The sequence below is a fragment of the Chenopodium album genome, chromosome 14 (assembly GCF_948465745.1).
Source record: "Chenopodium album chromosome 14, dcCheAlbu1.1, whole genome shotgun sequence".
NCBI lineage: Eukaryota > Viridiplantae > Streptophyta > Magnoliopsida > Caryophyllales > Amaranthaceae > Chenopodium > Chenopodium album.
In genome coordinates this window covers 47,330,477-47,337,845 of record NC_137847.1, presented here as the reverse complement: position 1 = coordinate 47,337,845, position 7,369 = coordinate 47,330,477, and positions in this window count along the sequence as shown.

The window sequence follows — 7,369 nt, the reverse complement described above, 5'->3', positions numbered from 1 at the left end:
TGGTCAAAGAAAAGTAATGTTGCTTATTACTTGCATGAATCGAGAACTCTGATATCCTCTCATGCCCTGCGTAAGCGTTAATTACCCCTTTACCACTATGTTTATACCCAATTATCAACACAAGTTGTCAAGTTAATAAGCAACTATTCATTCATGCGTGCCCCCAACGAGCCAATTTGAGTGCCAATTTATGCTCATGATATACCATTCGAAATAACAACATATGTCTTGAAGTGAGTTTGCGTTTTGGGTATGTCGGGTGTAGATACCTAACATACCCTGTTGTACGTCAATCTTGTCATGGTATAGAAGAAACAAAAGCCAAAATTTTAACATCGTCACGAAATTTATACCTATAATATAAAATGAAAATTTGTCAATTGCAGCCATTTAAAACTTATATTTTATAAATTACAGCCATTTAAATTTTTTTTGCAAATCTCAACTCCAAAGTACTAATAACTTGTTAATTGCCACCCAATCCAATTTTTTCTTCGAGTTGCGTGTCGAAAATGTTCCGTTAAGACTTTAGGGGCATTTTAGTTCTAGAGCTCGAATGATAAAATTAACGTAAGTGTCTCGTTTTCGCGGCAATCGCGGCAAAATATAGTTGCACACAAATTAATACTCCAAATATTTTTACGCAAAATGAGACAATTAAGTTAATTTTTTGCCAATTCCGACCTCAATTTGGATTTTTAAGGACTAAAAAGACCCCTAAAACTTTAACAAAATATTTTTCGACACATAAAACAAGGAAAACATGGGATTAGGTGGCAATTAACAAGTTATTAGTAATTTTGGACTGCAATTTGTAATTTTGTTTTTTTTTTTTTTTTAAATGATTGCAACTTGTAAAAAATATAAATTTTAAATGGTTGTAATTGACAAATTTTCCCACAAAAAACACAAACTCATACAGAATGGCATAATTTTCCCCCTATTTGTATTTTGAACTAAACACGGAGTAATATACCCAAAAGAGTGCACTAATTGGACGTGAAGTAGACGCGCTAGATTGGAGCAGTAGGCTTTGCACCTTCGACAAATATCTTCTCCCACCCAGGCCGCAGTAAAAATTTTCACTCTTTGTAAAAAAAAAAAATTTAAAAATAAAGAAACAAAATAAAGATAAACAAATAAATTAATTAAAATATTACTAGGCCACCCAACACAAACAAATATTGTAGCTAAGTAGAACAGCTTAGATGCCAAAGTCCCTTTTTTGTACTTTTGCTTTTCCATCTTTTCTTTGTATAATAATTATAGTCATAAAGTGTTATTATTTAGAGGTAGATTATGGACAAATCCATTTTGTCCCCTTTAAATAGGGCTTACCTAATGAAAATGATTATTAACAAACAAAAATTACTCGTACTATTTAGAATACAAAATTGATTATATTCTCTAAATTAAATTAATACTTTTATCTTAAAATGATTTAGTGATATCACGCGTAAGAGACTGAAGATAGAAAGAAGAAACTCCGAACTTGCGGCCTAGGCTTCATATAGAAGTTGTGGTAAATCAAGTACGTACTACCTCACTTGCTCGATAAATTACATACTTCGCATCAATAATTAGCTAATTGTGACCTCTAAGACAATCTAGATACCGCTTAAAACTATACTTTATCTAGGCTAACTATGAGATGCATATAGCACTTAGGAACATTATTATTTTGGGAATTTTGAATAGTTATTGGTGAATGAAGGGCAACTAGTGGTAGGTAACAATCACAGAAATGTTAAAAGCAATTGATTCTTCAATCATATTACAAAAAAGGGTGAAGCTTTATTACCTTTTGTAGAGGTCAAATGATAAAAAGGCAAAGTTCCTTATAGAGAACAATATTAACTCTCGTATTCATAAGGGGCAAAACCAACCCTTTGGCCTCAGTTATCTGCTTACAATTTTCTAATTAATGAGATGCATATGGCCATATGGGTCATCAGAAGTCAAGAATTATATCAAAAAAATTTTTTTTTAAAAAAGTAGTCAATTTAATTGTACGTAGTAGTTATGATAATAATAATGAATGACAAGAAATTTAATTTACAAAATTGATGAGTAATTAACTGTACTAACCAAGATTTTTTTTTTTTTTTTTTTTTTTTTTTTTTTTTTTTTTTTAAGGGATACCTCTTGGTGCAGTGGTACAGGAGATTATTTTGCATCCTCAAGGTGCGAGGTTCAATTCTCATTAGCAACAAATCCCACCCCCAACCCTCTAGGGCATTGTCAACTAGGTTTTCTACAAAGACATCCTTAATCAAAACTGTACTACGATTGTTGACAAATATTACAATGTGCTGTGGGAGATCTCCCTCTCTTGCACATAACACTTGGAAAATGCAGATCTTTTGGTGAATAGCTTAGTGATTTGATAAATATAGTCACGAAAATTATTTCTATATGATTCATTGAAAATTTGATAATCGTTATGATCTTGCATAAGTCTTTATCAGTTAATTTAAATTCATGGGTACTCCGATCCACCAAAGCATTTGTAATAGACTTAATTTAACTAAATCAAATTCCATCATAAGGAGACTCACAATTGTGTCAAAGAAAAAAAAAAGATAAAGAGTTTTAATAACATAATTATAATTTTCAGTTTGTACATTGTTTTGATTTTTTTATAAACTATTTTTTCTTAAAAAAAAGACATGGGCCCCTCGAAGTGGGGGTCCTTAGCGATCGCTCAAAGAGCTCATGCTATTGAGCCGACCCTGACCATATACGAAGTATTAAAGTATATAAACACGTGTTTATCTATACCAAATTGGATATAAATTCACTATCATTAATCCATTATCAATATATGTCTTGTACAGTAGCGTACTTCACACATGTTACATACAATGTAGGAGAAATCAAATCATCAATCCTAGAACGAAGTAGATCGATAACTAATTAGTTGAAGTTCATCATTTGATCAGGATTCCAATAGTTAACCCTATATATTATGTGTTTCAGTTGAGACAAGTATTATTGACGATGATGAAGATCTAAATCGTCAACAAAGCATGTAAAATCACGATAAAGTTTGCATGCACTAGTCTTCCTTTCAATTACTGTGGAAATTGAGATTCCAAACACGTGTAACTTCAAAAATTAATGATGATGTCCTAAATATTAATACGCTATTTTGCTTTATTACTGCCTGACAAAAGTTGTAATAGATGAGTAATTATGTTGCCGGAGCAAAGCAAACGGTCGGTAGCCTTTCAGTTAATTAAATGTATAATATTGCTAAAACAGGAACGTAGAATTTAGTGAATTATAGCCAAATTAAACATGCATAATTATTAGGCACGAGAATTAGATTTGCAATAAGAAAAAACATACTCGTACTTAAAGAATGGCAAAGCTAAGAATATTTACTTTAATGACAATGCACTTGCCCTTGTATGTAGAGTACGTGAGTTTTTTTTGGAAGAGCCCTTATGTGTAGAGTACGGACATAGGCCTTGTTCTTTTGAGCTTTCAGACAGAACATAATAGATTTAAGCAGAGCGGAGTAATACAGAGCAGCTCTAAAGAACAAGACCAGAGTGATACCATATTACCATGGATTCCTATGGCACACGACTTCTTTGTGGTGCTAACTTATGAATAAGGACATGCATCATTAAAACTACAGGTATACAACTTCCCCCGCTTGTTTTTAGTTGACACGATTTTTTAGTCACGTTTGCCAATGCACGATTTCAACCGTTAATATCTTTAATTATCGATAAGTAAAAATTATAAAAAGATGATATTTTGAAAATATATATCGTGACGAATCTAAACAAGACTCCACATGATTATATTTTTCATTACGTATAAATCACAAAATATGGTCAAAGGAAAGTGTGTGAATAGTGGTAAAGTCAAAACATGTCAACTAATAAAAAACGAAGGTAGTATTAATTAATTATACATTACTTCAGGCCAATTAGAACAGTTGCAAGTCCAACATGGTTTCTAGTTGGTTTTGGGGTGTTTGACAATTGACTTTTTTGCCTAGTTTTTGGCTCTTTAATTTGGTCAAAGTGTCAAACAGCCAAAAAATATGTTTGATAGTTGGCTTTTTTGTTGGCTTTTAAGTTGGTTTTTCCGCCAAAAGCTGATAGGAGTATCTTTTTCTATTGACTTTTTAGCTTGCTGACCCACTTTATCACTGATAAACAACTGCCAACCATAAATAATTTTACCAAACACTTTTGTAAACCACTGGCTTAAACAACTAAGGGCCTGTTCTGATTTACTGAGCTGATCTGAGCTGAGCTGAACTGAATGAACTGAACTGAATATTTTATGAGAGAAGAAAATTATGAACTGAACTGATTGGAGCTAAACTAAACTAGGGTCCGTTCTCTTCGGCTTATTTTCAGTTCAGTTCAGTTCCAATCAGGTCAGTTCAGTTCATTTCCTAATTTTCTTCTCTCATAAAATATTCATTTCAGCTCTATTAAGTTAAGTTCAGTTCAGCTCCAATCAGTTCAGTGCAACTTAGTTCAGTAAATGTGAACAGACCCTAAGACCTTGTTCTTTTGAGCTTCTAGCAAAGTAGGGATTATCATAGCATAGCATATTTTAGCAGAGAATGACATAGAATAGCATATTTGAGCAAAGCAGAGCAGAGCATATTTCAGCAGTGTAGGGCTTCCAACACATTATAGAGCAGAGAAGAGTAGGTTTAAGCAGAGCAGATTTCGGCAGAGCAGAGCAGGGTAGAGCAAAGCATTAGCAAGACAAAGTAGAACAGAGGGGGCCTAATTTAAAAAGACAATCAATACAACTAATACTTCTAACTAGTCAAAGAAGCCAAGCAAACAAGTCAACAACCAACCACTAATTGCCGAACAACCCCTTTGTGTTTGGTTCATGACTTCATGGACTCATGATGAAACAATTATTTTTTATGTGGTCAGAAATCTAAAAATTATATTGTATCAATCAAAATGTCACACCTTTTTTTAAAAAAAATTTAGGAGTCTCGAATATGGTATGGCTCTGAGCCTAATGTTTAATTCATTATTTTTTAGTTGACATGTTTCACTTTTGACAGTATTTACAAACTCTATTTTCACTAACTTTTGTGATTTATAGTTGCAATTATAATATAATCATGTGGTATTTTATTAGAATCGTTGTGTCATTTTATATGTTCTTAATATCACCTTTTAATACTATTTACATATTGATAATTAGAGTTACCAATTGTGTGCTTGTGCGTTAAGTTTTTTTTTTATAAGAGAGACATGTCAACTAATAAAGAATAAAGGAAGTATAAGAAGGCAATCGCTAGAGCAACCAATTATGTCGCTTAGTTGTGCCAATTCATGCAAGCACACCAATATACTCCCTCCGTTTCAAGTTACTCCCAACAAAGGAGGTGATTGCGGACTCCTAGGCAAAATATTGAAACCATGATTAATGAAAAATAAGGGCATACAATTAAGTGTTAATCCAACTAATCAAAAGGGGGAAAAAAAGAAAGGAAAAAAAAAAGTTGACAACACCCAGCAACTTGAATTAACTAACCACCACCACCTAGCACCACGAAACTACCCAACACCACCATCAAGCACCACAAAACCACCCAACACCACCATTTAACACCACGAAACCACCCACCACCTTGAAACCAGCAAACACCGAACCCACTACAACCCACCATCGCCCACAACCCACAACAACACACCACCACGAAACAAACAAACACTAAACCCACTACAACCCACCACCATCACCCATAACCCACTACAACCCACCACCACCCACAACCCAAAACACCGAACCCACTACAACCCACCACCACCCACAACCCTAAAACCCACAACCCACAAACCCAGAACCACCAAAATTACAACCCACGAACCCTAAACCCAGAATCCAAAATCCGCCACCACCCACGAACCCAGATTTCGAATCCACCATCACCTACAAACCCACAACTCATCACCACCCACGAACCCAGATTTCAAACCCCAAAACCCACGAACCCAGATTTCGAATCCACCACCACCCACGAACCCACAACCCATCACCACCTACAAACCTAGAATCCGAACCCAAAACCCACGGACCTAGATTTCGGACCCTAAAACCCACGAACCCAGATTTCGAACCCACAACCCAGATTCCGACGAGATGTTGCAGTCGAATTGAGGGGAGATCAGTGAAATAGAAACTCTGGGTATGGTGGTGGTGGTGGTGGTGGTGGTGGTGGTGGTGATGGTAGTGGTGGTGTTTGGTAATTGAAAGTGATGATGAATTTAATTAGGAGGGGAATGATTTTGGTGGAAAAGGTTAAGTTAACCAATGTAGAGTGTAAGTTATTAAGGTAAAATCAGTAGTTTAATTAGGGTGTTAAAAAACAAAAGTAAGGGTAATTTTTTACAATCACACAAAAAAGTTTACTATAAAAGGAAAAAAAAAAGTTTGTTGCAAATAATGTGAAACGACCATTTTTTGTAATTGTTGCGAGTAACTTGAAACGGAAGGAGTATTAAAATCCTGTTCTTTTGAGCTATTCATCTCTACTCTACTCTACTTCGCTACTAGAATCAGGTCGAATTCCGACGGACATGTAAATCCGTCGGAAATATCGTAATTTCCGACGGATTTTTATTTTGTCAGATTTTTCCGACGGAATTAATGATTCCGTCGAAAATCTGTCGGATATTATGTACTTTCCGACGGATTTTTCCCTCGGAAAGTACATTTTCCGACGAAATAAGAATCCGTCGGAAATTTCAAACTGAATTTCCGTCTGAATAATTTTTTTTAAAATTTTTTTTAGAAAACCCTAAGAGGATAAGTTCCCTCTGTTAAGTTGTTTTCCGCCTCTTTTTTTTTCTCATTCCCCCTTCTCCTTTTTTTTCCCCTTCTTCTCTCTCCTCTTTATTCTCCTTCTCTCTCCTCAACGTTCTCCTTCTCCCTCCTCTTTTTCTTCTCGTTCTATTTCTTCTTCTCTTTCTCGCCAGTTTTTTTTCTCTCTTCTCCTTCTCTCTTCTCCTTTCCACTCTTTCTAACTACCACCGCCAACACCCACCATCGCCGCAACACCTACGCCGCATAAATGATAACACCAACACCGCATGAACAACAACAACACCAAAGATATCAACGGTGCAATTAAAACGAAGGTTTTCAGATCAAATTCGACCATGAAAACTCTAGATCTAGAGTTTTCATGGTCGAATTTGACCTTATAAAGGTCAAATTAAGGTATGTATCTTTTTTTTTTTCTTAATTTCGATTTTATTTTGTTGTTTTTTAGGATTTTTTTTTTTTGAAAATTTATGGTGGTGGTGGTGGCGGCTCTTGGAGTACGGATTTTGGGGGTTGGGTTGGCAAGGTTGTGGTGGGTAGA